The sequence below is a fragment of the Herpailurus yagouaroundi genome, unplaced genomic scaffold (genome assembly GCF_014898765.1).
Source record: "Herpailurus yagouaroundi ecotype Mexico unplaced genomic scaffold, PumYag 28, whole genome shotgun sequence".
In the NCBI taxonomy this organism is placed as follows: Eukaryota; Metazoa; Chordata; class Mammalia; order Carnivora; family Felidae; genus Herpailurus; species Herpailurus yagouaroundi.
The window spans coordinates 77,566,752-77,584,974 of record NW_024412376.1 but is presented as its reverse complement, the minus strand read 5'-3'; the positions used below and the strand labels follow the sequence as shown (position 1 = coordinate 77,584,974).

The window sequence follows — 18,223 nt, the reverse complement described above, 5'->3', positions numbered from 1 at the left end:
ATATATATATATATATATACACACACACACATATGTATATTAACCAAGTCAAATAGGGCTCCGGCATCAAATTTGGGACAGTTACTGGGGGTCTCCTGCATAGGAGCTACAACAACTGCAGGGTCATATCTTCTTCTAATAATTGGGGGAGAGTCCCTCACTCACTTAGAAATCCTCTTGCTTTCATGTACTCCAAGTTATTATCCTCCTAAAAGAAATTTTTTTCTCATTAATTCAAATTTCTTCTATTTTATAAAGAGAGAAAAATGCTGAAGTGATTTTTTTTTTAAACAATTCATTGTGGTAGGAACCACCAAAACAATATGGAAATCAGAAGAAACAGCAATAAAATTTTCCATTTGGGGAAAGGAGAAAAACACAACAAGGAAAGCATTCCTTTGCTTTTTTCTCTCTGCCACCCAAGTTCTATTTGTACTTGACAAGGCCAAACTAAACTTTTTGCCTTGTTAGGAACTGCAAGGATTTTTCCATTCTTCTTTGCTTTTCCCAGGCCACAGCAGTGCCTTTCTAGTATAGCTGGTTGACTTCAGCTTTTCACTATAATTCCATTGGATTTCTTCCCCCCATTTTCTCTACAGAATGCCATTTGAGCACGTATTTCAGTGCAAAAAAATAATAATAATAATGAAGGAAATTTCAGTTGATTTTTTTAAATGTTTACTTATTTTTGAGAGAGAGACAGAGCACCAACAGGGGAGGAGCAGAGAGAGAGGGAGACACAGAATCTGAAGTAGGCTCCAGGCTCTGAGCTGTAGCACAGAGCCTGGTGCAGGGCTCAAACCCACTAACTGTGAGATCATGACCTAAGCCAAAGTGGGATGCTTAACTGAGCAGCTCAGACGCCCCTGGTTTTTTTTTTTTTTTTTTAAATCACTGATTACTACTCAGCGAAGCTAGGACGCTGCCAGATAAAAAAAGGATTCTTTTTTTTAGACACGTTTTTGTTTTGTCGGAACTGTGCATTCATCCTTCTGTTGTTGGTGCTGTGAAAGACTTCATGGGAGCAGTCCTAAGACTAACAAATTGCCTTATGAAACGGTGGCCTTAATTTGCTTTGGTTTATTGACTGTTTCATTCATTTCCTTAATATTTCTACTCATGCAAATGAACAACAGTGCAGTGGTTAAGAGTGTAGTGGTTCTGAAGCTAGCTGCTTAGGTTTAAATCCCAGCCTGGCTATTTAGTTGTGTCACCAAGGGCTCCTCACTTAACCTTTATCCCTCAGTTTCCTCATCCTATTGATACGTAAGATTGCGACATGCCCAGTGCACTCTAAGTGCAATGTAAATGCTAGGTAACCCGTAGGCTAAGTTTACATTTGTTGCTAGGGATCAAATGATAGGCAAAACCAACATCTTGCTCTATGGAGCCTTCTACCTACGACTTAAGCAAATGACTTCACATAAGCCTCAGTTTAGTTATTTGTAATCGAGTGTCTCCCTCGCAGGATTGCTGTGGGAATCATAAGAGATAAGCTAAGGAAAATGCTTAACAGGGTATGGCGGATATTAAACACTCAGTGTGAGCTAATATCATCCAGCAAGAAAGGCAGATAATTAAGCAGCCTACGGGATGTCATAACTTATGGTAGAGAAGTGTAGGGTGCTATAGAAGCACCCACTAGGATGTCTTCATTGAGTCCTGATAAATAAGGATGAGTTAGCCAGAAAAAGATGGGCAAGAGAGTTTCCAGCCACTGGTTTAAACACAGTGGAAGTTTAATATGAAGAAAAGGAACTGGGAGTGAGTGGCAAGATTTAAAACTGGAGTGGTAGGTAGAAATCAAGTCATAATAGACCTTTTCAGCTATCCTCAGAGTTGTACTTTATCCTGAGAAATGGGTGGAATGAGAAGCCATGTAATGGGCTCAGGTAGGGGAGTGATAAAACCAAAATGGCCTTTTAGAAAGAGCCAGATGGCTGCAGAATATAGAATGGAATGGAGGGTCCACAACCGGAGGCAGGAAATCATTTGGAGTCTGCTGCCTGTCCTAGGTTCTAAGTGAGGGATAGAAGGTGGTGGCCTGGGACAGGGTAGAGATGGGGAGACTCATATGCTTCTTTAGTCCTGCCATTTTGGTGAACACTTCATGTCTTCAGTTTGAAATCGTCTTTTTTTCTTACATACATTTTTCCTGTGACCGTTTCTTTGGCTCACCCCCTCTCATCTACTACAGTGAGGGGTATTTTTTGTCCTCCTGAAACTTCCCAAAACATCCTGCCAGGGCAGCAGGCTCTGGAGAGTTCACCACAGTTTGCTGGTTTGAGTGCTGATTGTTTCCCACAAAGAGAACAATTCTTTTTTTTTTTTAATGTTTTTAAAAAATATTTATTTGAAAGAGGGAAAGACAGAGTGTGAGCAGGGGAGGGGCAGAGAGAGAGAGGGAGACAGAGAATCTGAAGCAGGCTCCAGGCTCTGAGCCGTCAGCACAGACCCTGATGCAGGCCTAACCCACAGACCGCGAGATCATGACCCAGCTGAAGTCAGATGCTTAACCGACTGAGCCACCCAGGCGCCCCAAAAAGAACAATTCTTAATCAAATACTGCTTGAGTCTCACACCATTTGTTTTGCACGTTGCCATCTGGAGCTGCCCCCAGATAGGTCACATGACAGAAGTGCTGTAGAGATGATTAGAACTGCAGTTTTCCATCTAGAAAGTTAATGTTCACCTCACTGGGAGGAGTAGTGCAAGTACTTCATAAAATAAAATAATGAGTTACCAACTTCTTCACCACCTGACCATACTTTGTCCAACCACTTAAAAATAGTTCCTTGAAAATGACTTGGGTATTGGGCAAGGGGGAGGGTGTATCTAGCTCTTTCCTGGGAACCCACCCCACCCCAACCGTTTAGTTCACCATGAGAGTTCAATGTGACTGGGCATAATCCGATATTGAAGTCATGGGTTGCGATAAGATAAGTAAGCAATAAATACCCTATTCAAATAAGAAGACATGACATTTTAAAGGTTATTGGCCTCAATATTTTTCTCCTAAGCCATTATGGGATTTGAGGAGGGGGGAGTTTTATGGTTTGCTTTTGTTTCTGTTGTCATCTTTGTTCAACAGAAGCCCTGATGAGAATAGCCTCAAGCAAAATTGTAGGTAAAGGATGTGAATTTAGACAGCATTTCCCACTTTTTGCTGCTCTGCATTGCCAGCCTTTAATGCCTTCTTGTGATACTCACTTAGAAGCAGGAAAACAAATGAACTAATTCCCAATAAGTCTTTAGTATGTTTGTCTTAGTGTAAGGTATAGACGCAGTCCCAGGGAAGCAAAGGCGATCTCAGATTCAGAATGCCTGACGAATTTGCTGAAAACATGAATTTTGGGATCATGAAACCAACAGGAGGAAGTCCATCTCCGAACCAGTTCAGTTGAGATCGATGTCCAACCTGACTGCTGTGAACAGCAAGTCTTCCTCCGCTCCTCTCTGGCAATCCCCTGTGCAGTTTTGACATTTCACTCCACAAATCTTCCAATACCCTAATTTTAGGTCTTTAACTTCTGCTGAATAGCAAGCATCACTCCGTAGTATGCACAAAGTCCCCTTGGCCTGAACTGTGTTCAGTCATATCTCTTGCAGCTGTGTCCACTCCAAAATAATAAACTTATAATCCCTCTCTCTGAGAGCCATGGCCTCAAACCTGCATTTCAAGTTCATGGAGACTTCAGTCTTTATCCCTTTTCCTAGTCTCAGCCCTTCCTAGCTTTAGGGCCTCTCTAATCTGAATTCCATCGCTTCATTCACTGAACTAAATTTATCAAGTTTTTACTTTATGTTTGACATTGTTTTAGACCAATTGTTTTCATCCTTGGCTGTACACTGAAATCATTAGGAGACCTTTAAACAATACTGTGCCTGGAGCCCACCCAGAGATTCCAATTTAAGTGGTTCAGGAATCTCTTTTCTTTCTTTTTTTTTTTTTTTAATTTAATGTTTATTTATTTAGAGAGAGAGCGCATGGGCAGGGAGAGGCAGAAAGAAAATCCCAAGCAGGCTCTGTGCTTTCAGAGCAGAACTGGACTTGGGGCTCGATCCCACGAACTGCGAGAACAAGACACGAGCTGAGGTCTGATGCCTAACCCACAGAGCCCCTAGGCATCAGGAGTTTCTAGAGCTCTCCTGGTGATTCTAATCCACAGATAAGATTAGGGACCACCGCTCCAGAGACGAGAGATACAGCAATGACCAAGAAAGTAAGGCAGAGCTCATCTTCTAATGAGTTCAAATTCTATCCCTCCTCTTCTTACTGCTTTAGTACTCTCACCAGTTTACCCTTCTACTAAACTAGTCTTCCAGGTCCTGATCCCAAATGAAACCATCCAACTGTCTCTACTCAAGCACCCGGGCATCCTGGCACAGCTGTGTTAAAGATATAATTCTGCTGATTAGCTTCATTATATATTTATGAGCTCCATCCTCAGCTTGGCTCTCAACATTGGCAAATTTTTACTTATCTTTTGCCAGCTTCCTTTCTCATTTCTGAAAGCAGATATCTCAAATCTTTCTCTCTCTCTCTTAAAACCCTATATCAAGATCCTGCCTCTCTCACTTTCAGCCATTAACTCAACCTCTTATTTAACAAAGAAAATAGTGTAAGTAGTAAAGTCCTTCAGCACTCCTCCTTTCCACCTTAACATTATAGCTTTCCTCTCCTTTGTATCTTTATTTTTTTTTTTTAATTTTTTTATTTTTATTTATTTTTGGGACAGAGAGAGACAGAGCATGAACGGGGGAGGGGCAGAGAGAGAGGGAGACACAGAATTGGAAACCGGCTCCAGGCTCTGAGCCATCAGCCCAGAGCCCGACGCGGGGCTCGAACTCATGGACCGTGAGATCGTGACCTGGCTGAAGTCGGACGCTTAACCGACTGCGCCACCCAGGCGCCCCGCCTTTGTATCTTTAATTTGTCTCCATGGCCAGATGCTTCTCTGTTCTCCACAAATGTGCTCAAGTATTTACCTATTGAACCTGCTTAGAATCAGTCTATTCCCTCCCTGTTCTTTCACTGACCTATATCTTGAAAGAATTCTCTGTACCTGCAGCCTCCACCTCCATTTCTCTGCTTACTCCCCCTGAATTGCAATTTGACTTCCACTGCTGTGACCTTACAGCTGTGCTTTCCACACTTTCCCATGCCGTGGCAACCAGAGGAAATTACTGTATTTACTTGACATCCTAAGGACCCCCATCAAGGTCGCTTCAGCCCTTTTCCTGGCCATGTTAGAAACTTAAGGGGCTCATTTCTTAGCTCACCTGCAATCGCTCATGGCTCAGCAGCCTCCCTTGTCTTACCACATGGGAAACTCTGCTTCACTGAAACTGCTCTGGCAAAGGACATCAGTGACCTCACTGACAAAGGCAATGTTTGTTCCCCTGTCCTCATCCGTTCTGTAACAGAGATTATTGATCATGACGATTCTTTATTTAAAATGACCACAGTTTGGTCAAGATAATGTGGAATGGAGGCCAGGAAGTAGGTGGAGATGAGAAGAGCAGGCTACTTTCCTTTCACTGTCTCCTTGATTAAAGCCCAGTTGTTTCAGAGAACTCTGCTATCAACAGACAATGCCTGGGAATCCATGGTCAGATTATGTGGCCCACAGAAGGTCATTTGCTACAGGAAAAGAGCCCGAGTCTTCATTGACTAAACAATTGGTAAATTGTGACACTTAGGAATCATTTTGTGTATCACCCTACCCCTAGAATGCTTCCACAAATTAATTCTAATTATTTAAGATCCTAAGAATGGATTATTTGCATATTTCTGAGGAGAGGCCATTTAGGGAGTCTTTGAATCACAAACCTTAGGATGATTTTTGTTGTATGTGTGGTTTAATTTGGAATTATCCAGGGGCATACCTGCATAACTGCTTACCTTACCTTCATGGTGGCTTCTTTTTCTCCTAGTTACTATAACGATAAGGTTTAGCATGACCCAAGAGCATTTTCCCACAAAAGCGACGAGGAATGTAATGTGAACAACTTGGCCACGTTTAAAACATGCAGTAGTTGGTGTAGGGGAGGAGTTTGGGAGGGTGATTGGTTAGGCTAAACTCTGAGGTCATTGGTCTTTATAATATGCCCTATTATGCCTATTCCCAACTGGGCTGAGGATGCTGGAGTTCACTGCCTTTAAAAATATCTTGTCATAAGGGTGCCTGGGTGGCTCAGTCAGTTGGGTGTCTGACTTCGACTCAGGTCATGATCTCATTCCCACGGTTCATGAGTTCAAGCCCTGCATCGGGCTCACTATTGTCAGCACAGAGCCCACTTGGGATCCTCTGTTCCCCTCCCCCTCTCTCTGCCCCTCGCCCACTTGTGCTCTCCGTCTCAAAAATAGAACGTTAAAAAATATATATACCTCATCATAAACCCATCTGTCATAGGTCCCAAAACTCTGTAGGGAGCTATGCTGTGGTTATTCTCCATTTGCCCTTCCAGATCCATTCTCACCCTTCTCAGCCCTGTTCTGTAGCCCTGGACCCTGAACTTTACTGACTGTATCATCTGGGCTTCCTCACCCTTCAGCTCCAGGTCAGTCACCAGCAGGAAATGTGGGGGCAGGAGGAGAGAGGTCAGGGTCACTGTTCATCTCACTCTCTCCACTCTGAATGGCTACATTCCTCCACCTGCAGCCACAGCTTCTGTCTGGCAGCCCGTTTTCACAGTGTTAGCTCTTATTGGCAATGGAAACATCTTTCCCCCCCTTCCTTTTCAGGCCCAGAGGTGGTAATGACTTCCCAGTGTGCCTGAGTGCTTCATCATTTCTTGTTTTATCTTTGTACTAGCCTCTCTGACTACATCCTTTATAAATAGCCCCTTCATTAGACTCTTTTTAGTTAATCTCTTTGGGTGTGCCAACTTTTTCCTGCCAAGACCCTGGCTATATGGGTACATGTATAGCCATTTGCCTATAGTGCGGCATTTTAGTGAATATGATTACAATTATTATTCTGTGTTTTCCTCTTAACTTTTTCTGTTAATGCAATTACATCCAACTTAAATCACCTAGCATGTTTCAAAGGCTGTTATCCTACAGATGAAGGGGCAGTGGGAAGCCAGAAGCCAGAAGTGGTTGGTTGACACTGGTAGACACAATTAAAGTGGGTTCTAAGCAGGTTGTCATGGGGCCCATGAGTTGGAGTGAGAACTTTTGAAAACAAATGTGAAATAAATGCATTAAATTTTAAGTTACTTCTAGGTGAAATATGATCACATTCTGACACATGTAATTCTAATGTGTTCATCTTGTTTTCCCAACTGTATTGAGAGCACTTTGAAACCAGGGATATATGCTATACCTTTGTCTCCCTATAAAACCCAGCATATAGTAGGTACTTGATAAATGTTTATGGGATAGATGGACTCAAAACAGGTGAAAAGTACAACTAAACAAATGAGTAGTGACAGGTTGCTAGGTGGAGAAACCTAGAATATATATAATAAATAAGATAATCTTTTTCTTCAGATTTAATCAAAGGAAAAGTAAATAGAATGAATGAAACCAGACCAAGGAATAGATGGTTAAAACAAGGACAAGATCAATTTATGGGAACTAGCTAAGAAAGGGCAAGGGCAGGAGAGAATGAAGAATGCCAGGTTGGGGGTAGCAGTGGATGATATAATGTTAAGAAATTAAGTGTAGGGGTTTCTGGGTGACTCAGTCAGTTAAGCATCCACCTCTTTTTTTTTTTTTTTTTAACATTTATTCATTTTTGAGAGAGAGAAAGAGAGAGAGCAAGCTGGGGAGGAGGCAGAAAGAGAAGACCAGAATCCGAAGCAGGCCCCACGCTCTGAGCTGTCAGCACAGAGCCCAATGTGGGGCTCAAACCCACAAACCAAAATGGGCGATCATGACCTGAGCTGAAGTTGGACACTTAACCTACTGAGCCACCAAGGTGCCCCAGCATCTAATTCCTGATCTCGGCTCAGGTCTTGATCTCAGGATCGTGAGTTCAAGCTGCAGATCACACTGGGTGTGGCGCTTACTTAAAAAAAATAAACAGAAAACAATGGATTTTAAAAACACAAAGGAAAATGAGAAATGTTTTTAAAAATTATTAGAGTCAGTTACTTTCTTCTGAATCTTGGAGCATGCATATTCAATACTGAATGCAGACTAAGGAGCCATCAAAATTTAATTCAAGAGGATGTTGTAAAGATATAATACATGAATTAATGTTATATGAAAGTATTCTGGATTCTTTTCAATGACATATAAAAGCAGGTGTTATTTCATGTCAAAATTATAAATTGTATATATGATATAGTTTTTAGTGGCCACTGCCTAAAAATACACTTATGACTGGAAGAATTGAAAAAGCTGAGAAGTCAAAGATTTTCATCTATCTTCCGTGTCTCTTTATCCCTGACTATATTTAGTCACTAGGAAGTAACATGTAACTTGTAACTGAAAACATGATTGATATAGTATTTATTACGTACTAAAGGTCATTGACTGGATACTTTCATATAGAAAGCACAGGATGCAATTATTACCTCCCTTCATTCTAGAAAGGGCTTGGATAACCAGGTGGACTTTGTACCTTTTGCATTAGACATCTCAGTTTGAACTAATAGCTGGAAAGTCAGATCTGCATAAAGTTAGCATGTCCTACAGCAATATCGTCCTCCTTCACATTTTAAATTAGGGGGAAAAAGTCTGTTAAAACTTGCGATTCAAGTCCCATTCCTTTTAAGAAGGGCAGAGTGGGGTAAGGTGATATAATCACATGTAGTGCCCTAATAAACGGTATGGAGGGAGGATGTGTGCACACATTCTAATTGGAAGGGAAGCAGGGGGAACAATTGAAGAGGCAGTGAAGGGAGAAAGTGAGTGTGGCCTGAGAGGCTATCAGGCTGTCCAATAAGGACATGTGTCCTATAAGGAGTGACTTCCCTGCTGTGGGTACCTGTCTGTGAAGTCTGGTCTTTAGTTTGATTGGCTTAAAATTCAACTTTGCTAGAACATCAAGGTGACTGGCCCACTAGAGACTGACTCACAAGAATCATAGTCACAGAACACTCTAAACATTAGAATATAACTATTAAGCTTGTTAGTAAATTCTCTTCCCCTAGACTAGTCTGGATGAGTGACTCACACAGGGAAGGAGTTTGGGAGTAGAATGGTGGGGGATGACCCTCCCTCTTGAAAAGGAGCCTCCAGTCTCCCTGAGGAAGCTGGTTAAAGTTGAAGTGCCCTCCATCCTCCCTTCCCTCCCCCCTCTCACCCAACCCCAGACAGTCTTGTGATTCCGATAGGCCCTTCTGAGATGGCATGATCCCAGGTTGAAAATTATGGCTAGTGCTTCTTTAATAAGAGTGCAGTTTGCTCAACAATAAAGGGAAAAAAGGTAGAGCATCATTACCTAGAGGTGGAATTTTCCAATTTTTTCTCAATATTCAAATCATCTCAGACACTGACTTAAAATGGTGTCTGGAATCCCTCCCCTGAAGATTCATTAAGTCATGGGTGGGCTTCACACGATGACGATTGTTACAAAACTGGCAAGTTTGGGCAATGCTGCTCCAGGCTCATCTATCTGGGAATCAACTCATTGTCATCTTTTTTTGTTGTTGTTGCTCCTGCTGAATTTTCTAAGGAACTTTTTCCCACTACCTTCCAGGAGACTCTCGGAACTATTTCTGCCATTTCTTTTCTCATGTTGTCCCAACAATTATCCCTTTATGGTGGAAGTGAAGTGAGTGTCATACAATAAAAAAAAAGCAATCTCAACATTAGCCAGTCAAGCAGACCCCAGAAGTTAGATCAGCTCTTACTTTTAGTTCAAGTACTATATTTCAAACGACCAGATTCTTCCAAGTGATGGATATTAGATACTGTTCTCTTTAGCCCAATCCACTCCTGCTCCATCCACAGCCATGCCCTATCCTAGTTGACTCCATGGCTTCCTATGTTGATCAGTAAAGTGTGCCCCCCCCCCCCCGCCAACTCCACCCCTACCGGATCTCTCTCTCTCTCTCTTCCCAAGAAGAGCTGCTCAGTATTTTCAAATCCAGTTTCTCCTGCCTATTTCCAAAACATTGTCATGATTTGTCACTCATTGTGAAGTCTATCTAAGTGCAGGTGATTAGGGGCCAATTCGTGGATTTTGGATCCTGAAGGAGGAAAAGGAGAGGAGCAGGGGTCCTTATAGTAGTTTGGCCTCAGAATGGAATAGCCAATATAAAATGAGACCATTTGCACTAAGATTAATCTCCTCTTGACATATCTCCAGAACTCTATTACGCTAAATAAGTATGTCTCCATTTCAGCCTTGAGTTATATTACACAAGAATACCTTTTACTACCTTGGCTTTGGGAAAGGGTCAAGCTGTCAGCTTCAGAAACTGTAGGCAGTGGGTTTAGGGAGAAAATCTCCCCCAACACCTGCTTATTCCATCTCCATACATATTTCCATATACTTATTTCTATAATACTCTGTGACTTATTTCCCCGATGTCTCTGACTCTAACCCAAGGCTCCCTAAACCCTTCTCCTATATCCTCTGAAATACCTACTTTATGATCACAAATTCTCTTATCTGCTCAATCATGTCTCTGAATCTCCCCCATCTCTTTTGGCCTTACGTGAAATCTAGGGACATGCTTTCCTTGAAGCCTATCAAGGATATCTGATTATCTTCTCACACTGTACATCCCTTGGAGTTGAAAGGTGAAGGCTGTGTCTCTTTGATTTCTAGATATATGTCTGGACTGAGATTATGCCAGGCTTTCGTAAAGTGCCCTGCTTGTTTGAAGTGTTCACATCTTTTCTGCTATCCTCTTCCTCTCTTCATTCCCACTTATTAATTGTTTGGCAGCTGATTTACAGTCTTCTACTCCTAGTCTGGCCATCGTTCCGGGTAACTTCGGCAGCCATGAGAATTGCTCTTCTAGTGCCCTGTACTCTTTCTCTTCTCCCTCCCTCCACCTCAGCCACCCACTCACAGCCACGTTTCAGGCCCTGCCATTGCCCAAACTACTCAGATAAGTAGTTCATAAGTCTCACCACCCAATCTCTTGTGCTTCCAACTTTTTCTGTCTCTTACCCCTGGTTCACATTTCTGCCATGTCTCCAGGATCTCTAGGCCACTCGTCCTTTTTCTTGTCCCTTCTGCATCAGCCCCCTCGTAGTGGCTATAAAGGCAGAAATAGTTCTGAGTGTTTTTGCTTCTCCCCCTGACCTTCTTTTATTCCCTAGTCCACTACTCCACTGACACTATCCTAGACTCCCTCCCTCCTTGCCTGTCTATCCCATCCACCACCCCCATTCTTGGTGCCCATGCCCTGGTGTCTGAACACTGCTGGAGAAGGACATTCTTGGTACCACTGCGGCCTGACTTGAGTCTTCAGTAGCATCTGCCAAATTTATATTTTTCTAGTCAGTTCACATTCCTACTCTGCAGTGTGGTGACTTCAGACTGTTTTCATTCTTTCTAAAACCACCCACCTCTTCCACTTCCTTATTCTTAGTTGACTATGTCACCTTAGGGTCAGCAGAATGGGCCCCCAAATTGTCCCCACCCTAATTTCTGGAACCTGTGAATATGTTACATTACATGGCAAAAGGGACTTTGCAGATGTCATTAAGATTATGGGCTTTACCATAGAAAGAGTATCTTGAATTATCCAGTGGGCCCAATTTAGTCATGAGCCCTTTAAAAACGGAGACCTTTCTCCAGCTGAGGCAAAGACACGTGGCAGAAGTCAGAACAATTTTAAGTGTGGGAAGGGTTCGGCACTCCATCGTTAACTCTGGGGCCGATGCCTCTGGCTGCCAAGGGTAGCCCCCCAGCTGACAGCCTGCAGGGCAACAGAGGGCTTGGTTCTACAACCAAAGGGACCTACATTCTGCCAAGGGCCTGAATGAGTTTGGAAGCTCCCCAGAGCCTACTGATAAGAGCCTATCCTGCCAACACCTTTATCTCAGCCCCAGAAAACCGGGAGCTGGGAAACTCAGCAGAGAGTTTGGAGGGCTTCTGACCTGCAGAACTGTGAGCTAATATTTTGTGTTGTTTCAAACTCGTAAGTGTGTGATTTGTTACAGCAGCAACTGAAAACTAATACCCACCTCTGAACTCCTAAAGAAATGGAAGAATAGAAAGCAATGATTTCGACTTCCTATAAGCAATCTACAAACATGAGTCCCATGCTTCTTTTTTCCCTTTCCCCTCTTATATTAGAGGAGCTGTTCCTTCTCGCCTGTTAGGCCATTCCTTCCTTCTGTGTGGTGGGTACTATCTTCTCCTGACTTCTCCTGAACCTTGACTACTGATTATCTTCCCCATTGTCTCTCTCCTCATCTCCTTTACTGATGGCTTCCCATCAGCATTCAATCAGTTGTAGATAAATTTTAGAACGTTTTCATCACCCCAGAAATAAAACTTACATCCATTAGCAGTCACTTCTCATTTCCTACCAAACCCAAGTTGTATTTTATAAAGTTATTTTGTAATGCTTTGGAACCCCTATAGACTAGCACTCCAGGATGCCAAGTAAGCTTCTACCCCAGTCAGCCCCCTGCCAACCCCAGCTCTTCCTCACTCCCACGCATTCAGATTCCACTCCATCTTGGCATAATCATCCCCCCGTTGCCCACCCCGGTTAAGGCAACAACCCAGTGTCACCAAATCCGTGGACTTTTTTGGTCTTTATTTTATGTGCTTTCTCAGGAGCATTTAATGTAGAGTTTCCTTAACATTAAGTTAGTTTCCTTAAGTTAGTTTCCTTAACATTACACTCTCAGTTTCCTTAACATTGCACTGTCCTACTTTTCTTCCTAGTTATGTATTTTCACCCATTTGCAGGGTTCTCCTTTACCAACCCTCTAATTTTGGGCCTTCTCTTGGACTCTTCTCTTCTTACTCTGGATACTATTTCCAGGCCATCTCATTTTTTTTTCCCCTTAGGATCTACATGCTGACTATTCTAAAATTTGTCTCCAGATCATACCTCTTTTCTGAGTTCCAGACTAACATCATCAGGTGCCCACTTGACATCTCCATTTATACCACCCACATCTCAAACTCCTTTTTAAAAAAATTTTTTTTTTTAATATTTATTTTTGAGAGACACAGCATGAACAGGGGAAGGGAAGAGAGAGAGGAAGACACAGAATCCAAAGCAGGCTCCAGTCTCCAAGCTGTCAGCACAGAGCTCAATGTGGGGCTCAGACTCACAAAGTGTAAGACCATGACCTAAGCCAAAGTTGGATGCTTAACCGACAAGTCACCCAGGCACCCCTTCAAACTCCTTTTTTAAAAATCATTCTCTGCCTTCACGAACCTGTTCCTATCTTGGCATCCCTTGTCTTGGTAAAGGGCACCACCATCTACCCAAGTGCTTAAGCAAACAAAAATGAGTTGGAGTCATTTTTGGTTCCATCTCCATAGCGCATCAATCTGCAAATTCTGTTCATTCTACTTCAAATCCACTGTACTTCCTGCAATCCCATCTACCATCGCAGACCATGGCCATTCTGCACCCGGGCTGCTGCAAAGCTAGGAGCTGCCCTCCTACACCCTCCCCGTCTTCCTCTAGGCCAGAGGCAGATGGACAATGATATTAAGTGTGGCACATAGTACCTTTCATTTTTCTGAAGACTCAAAACACTTCTATTTAATGTAGAACATTTGCACACATAGTATAGTAGTACTAATATAAACAAGGTAGCCTAAGAGTTTTCATTGATAGAAAAATGAAAAAATATTATACTAACCCCCCAAATTAACAGACTACCAGATTGAGACTAAGTTCAACAACACATACATGCGGAAGCATATACGATTTTTTGGCATACCATAGAGCCACTAATACGATAATTGTGAGAAAAGGATACAGATATAGTGCTAAATTTTTAAAAATCAGAATAAGAATTATCTGTATGATGTTGTTGAAATTATCTTAACAATAGAAATTTAAGGAAAGGAAATTAGACACCAAAATGTTTACAGTGCTTATGTTTTTCACTTTTCAATTGCTTTAGAATATGATAATGTTACAATTTTTTTTTAAGTTTAAAATAAACATGTGTTTAAAACTAAAAAAATGTAAGTATTGGGGCACTTAGGTGGCTCAGTCAGTTAAGTGTCTGACTTTTGATTTCAGCTCAGGTCATGATCTCATGGTTCTGAGTTCCAGCCCCGTGTCAGGCTCTGCACTGATGGCTTGGAGCCTGATAGGGATTCTTTCTCTCCCTCCCTCTGTCCCCTCCCCCTGCTTGTGTGCACATGCGCATGCTCTGTCTCTCTCAAAATAAATAGACATTAAAAAAAAAAAAGTGGGACACCTGAGCGGCTCAGTCAGTTGAGCTATGGACCCTTGGTTTCAGCTGACGTCACGATCTCGCTGTTTGGTGGGGCTCTGTGCTGACAGTGCAGAGCCTGCTTGGGATTCTCTCTTTCTCTCAATCTCTCTCTCTCTCTCTCTCTCTCTCTCTCTCTCTCTCTGCCCCTCCCCCACTCATGCTTACTCTCTAAATAAATAAACTTTTAAAAAATTCTTTAAAAAAAAGTTAAGTATTGTTAAATGAGAAGAGTTATATCTGTGTAGGTGAAATTTATGGAATAGGTGTCAAAAAGTGTGTACTTTGAAGCCAAAAATTAATGCTTTATGCCCTAGTGATGCCACTTACTTGGGTGTGATCTCAGGAAAATGATAATCTCTCTTATCTTTGGTTCCCTCAAATGCAGAGGAAGGCATTGTGAGTACCTAACCTCAGATTGTTGAAGTATTTACATTTTATTCATTGTTAACATATGACAAAGCAAATTATTCATCTTAATTTCCATGTTTTGAAAAATAGTGACTTGTCCTCACAGAAAGAGGATTAAATGAGATAATACAGCTAAAGCGATTTGCATAGTCCCTGGCATATAGTAAGTACTCAATAAATGGTAAATATTTGGCCTTTGGATGGGCCTGGCACTAAGTGAATATTTGAAATTCCAAATCCGAAAGGTGAACAGCCTTAATCTCTAGTTGTTCTGGGTGTCATTGTCTCTCCAACTACACTGTAAACTTCCTATGCCGTGGACTTACATTACTGTCTTCTAAGTTCTAATACTGCTTGTGTTGAACAATAGTCCAAAAATACAAGTTTCTCCTTCACACTCTGCCTTTCTATATCTCACTATTGAGAGGTAATATAGTTTGGTTCTGAAATTTTTCATGGGAGTGGTGTTTGTTTCACAAAAATGGGGTGTGTGTGTGTATGTATGTGTGTGTGTGGTGTATTTTCCCTCTGCTTATATTTTTCACTGCTTATACCTGTCACTAACAAGTACAGTTTTCTGAAGTCAGAGCCTATGGGACTATTTTATTCTTTTGTCGCCTACATAATATCCCATAACATGGAGTGACTTCACTATTGGTTTGTTCCTTAAGGCTTATTCATTTGTTTATTTCACTCATTGACTATTACATGCCAGGCACTACACGGGATCCTGGGAAAATAATAAATAATACTGTAATAAACATTCTAACGCAAAATTTTTTAAAGAAACTTTCCCATTACTGACACCTATGTTTAGAAGATGCACATGGTGATTCTGAGATAAACAATGTGGGCACAAAGTATGAACTTAATAAATATTGTTGGTTGAGTCAATGTTAGATATGTCCAGAGTAAGAGTTAGTATAAGAGGAGATAAGTACTGCAAATGTTTCCCTAACTTAATCAGTATGTTTTATCATAACAAAGAGAGATCTATAAAATGTTATTTGAAGTATGCACTAGTTTAGAAAAAATTGACAAGAACATACTGGTCAACCGTTCCTTTCCCTTAGAGCATTCAGCACTATAATTTTTGTAATGTGACTAACCAAGGACTTAGTCAACTTTGATACATTGTAAGAACAAAAAGTTAAAAAAAAAAAAAAAAGCACCTCTTTCTGTGAGGACAAGTCACTATTTTTCAAAACACAGAAATTAAGATGAATAATTTGTTTTCCCATATGTTAACAATGAATAAAATGTAAAAACTTCATGCAACTCAATCACAATTATACTATTATGTTCACTGGAGGATATTTAAGTGAATAATAATATGGCCTAATTATTTATTTTACAATATTTAAACTGAGGCACAGTAATAACCACAAATCCAGAACTATCCATTAAACAGCTTTCTGGGAGCACCTGGGTGTCTTGGTGGGTTAAGTGTCTGACTTCAGCTCAGGTTTATGATCTGGCGGTCGGTGAGTTGCACCCTACTTTGGGCTCTGTGCTGACAGCTCAGAGCCTGGAACCTACTTGGGTTGGGATTCTGTGTCTCCCTCTCTCGCTGACCCTCCCCCACTTGCCGAGGCGTGCGCTCTCTATCCCTCTCTCTCTCAAAAATAAATAAACGTAAAAAAACAAAACAAAACGGCCTTCTGTAAAGAAAGTGATCCTCCCCTGATGGAGCTGCGGGATTTACATCATGTAGTAAGACAGACGGGATGGCAGGCTTTGTTATGAATTTTTTGAGTTTATCTTTGTGCATAGGCCCAAAAGTCCACAACATCATTTTTTGAGATCTGTAGAAAACCTTATTTGTACATATCTCCATAACGTCCAGATATTTGAACTTTATAAAGTAGGGAATCAGTGGGATATTCACCCAAACTTGCCTGTGGCTACACATTTGAATCTAGTCCCAGGACACCCAAACTTCTGATGAGGTCTGTCTGTGATTCTCCACAAAAACTGTTGGTTTGAATTTCCATTTACTTTGACTGCATCCTAGCAAACCAATCTATTTGCTATTGTCTTCTGGGCAAAATGCCTAGGCTTTGTAAAATTGAAAATGAATTCCTCCTGAAAAGGAAAAATAAACCCAAGGAAAATTAACTTCAATTGTTGGTGTGCTCTTCTGGGTTCTTGCCTTTCTGCAGCTTTAAGTGAGTGCATTTTTCACAACAATGATGCTGAAACTTTGGTTAATTTCAGGAGCAAGTTCATTTGGGGGAAGCTTCTGTAGTGGAATCTTACAGTTGTGTGTTTTGGAACAGCCCTGTGTGTTTGTTGTTGTTGTTGCTGTTGTTATTGTTATAGTAGTTTTTAATTATCATAGATAAATGATTGTTTCCCTACATGATTTCTGCAATAGGCACCTAGAGATGCCTCTGGATTATTTTGGTTGATTATATGTAATCACCCATAAGGCAATGCAAATTCTAAACATAATTACCCTGTCCAGAAGTAGAAATGAACATAAAATATTTGTCATTTAAATTCAATGAAGATTTGGCCAATTCTAATTCATCCTATTTAGACTCTGAGACTGCCATTGTTTACTTTGAAAACTGCCCAGCAGGTGTATGAATAGCAACTCCAAGAAACGTAGAGCCTTGACCATTTTTAAGAAGGCAACACCCCTTCTAAAAACATATCTGCTGAGCTCATCAAGGAAACCACTGGGCCGCCTTGTGCTCCAAAAGCTGCGGAAGAGCGCAGCGCTCACTTGAGCAAAGAACTACTCTCTCAATGTTTATTTTGGTTACGGTCTCTTGTCCTTAAAGAGAAGCAAATCAATTAACAGGACAGATGACACGGCGGTTAGTCACCGAGGGGAAAGTATTATTAGCCTCATTAACTTGGAGCACCCTTCCAGCTCACACCTAGAGTTGGCCACCGAGCGGACCTATTACTGACACAGCCAGGCAACCTTGCGAGGTTTGGAAACCCACTTCTTCGACCTAGGCCCGGGCACCAACCCTTCGAATAACCGCTGACGTCCCCAAGCCCACTCACACCCACGTCAGGAAGCAGTTCCTGAAGAAGGCGAGGCACGGGGTGGGGGAATCCCTTCCCCGCCCCATCCTTAAAAGTTGCTGGGAGCGGCACCCAAAGAACTTTCCCAGATTGATCTCTGTCACCGCTCAGGGAGGTCTGCTCCGGGCCCTCAGGCTTTCCGCCCGGAGCCAATCGGCCGTGCCTGCCAAGCCCCTCCTTCCCAGCACCTTTAATGGTTGAGAGAGGGGAGGGTCGGCTGGGGTTTTCTTCTTAAGAAGTCGCACCGGTTTTTCGAGCTCCGCTCTGCGCCTGGAGAGCCACAGCAGCGGGAACGGCCGCTGCCACCACCGGGCCGCGGGTGAGTCACTGTTTGGAAATGGAGTGGGCGGGCGAGGGTGTGAGAGAATGAATGATGTCAGGAGCGCGCAGGGCGGCGGGCGGGGAGAGCGGGCCGCCGGGCCGCGGTAAACACCG

General features: G+C 42.1%; 1 protein-coding gene across 2 annotated transcripts in view; it reads left to right on the top strand.

The window, feature by feature from the left end:
* SGMS2 (sphingomyelin synthase 2) overlaps positions 1 to 18,223 on the top strand; it is a 173,020-nt gene that overhangs the window by 67,195 nt on the left and 87,602 nt on the right. The window contains exon 1 of one of the 2 annotated variants that reach the window (XM_040476692.1): positions 17,545 to 18,111. The exons of the other annotated variant lie outside the window; for it this stretch is intronic. The gene's annotated coding sequence lies outside the window, so the exon portion shown is untranslated. Of the gene's footprint in view, positions 1 to 17,544; positions 18,112 to 18,223 lie in introns of those variants that run through there. 2 annotated transcript variants of the gene reach the window in all.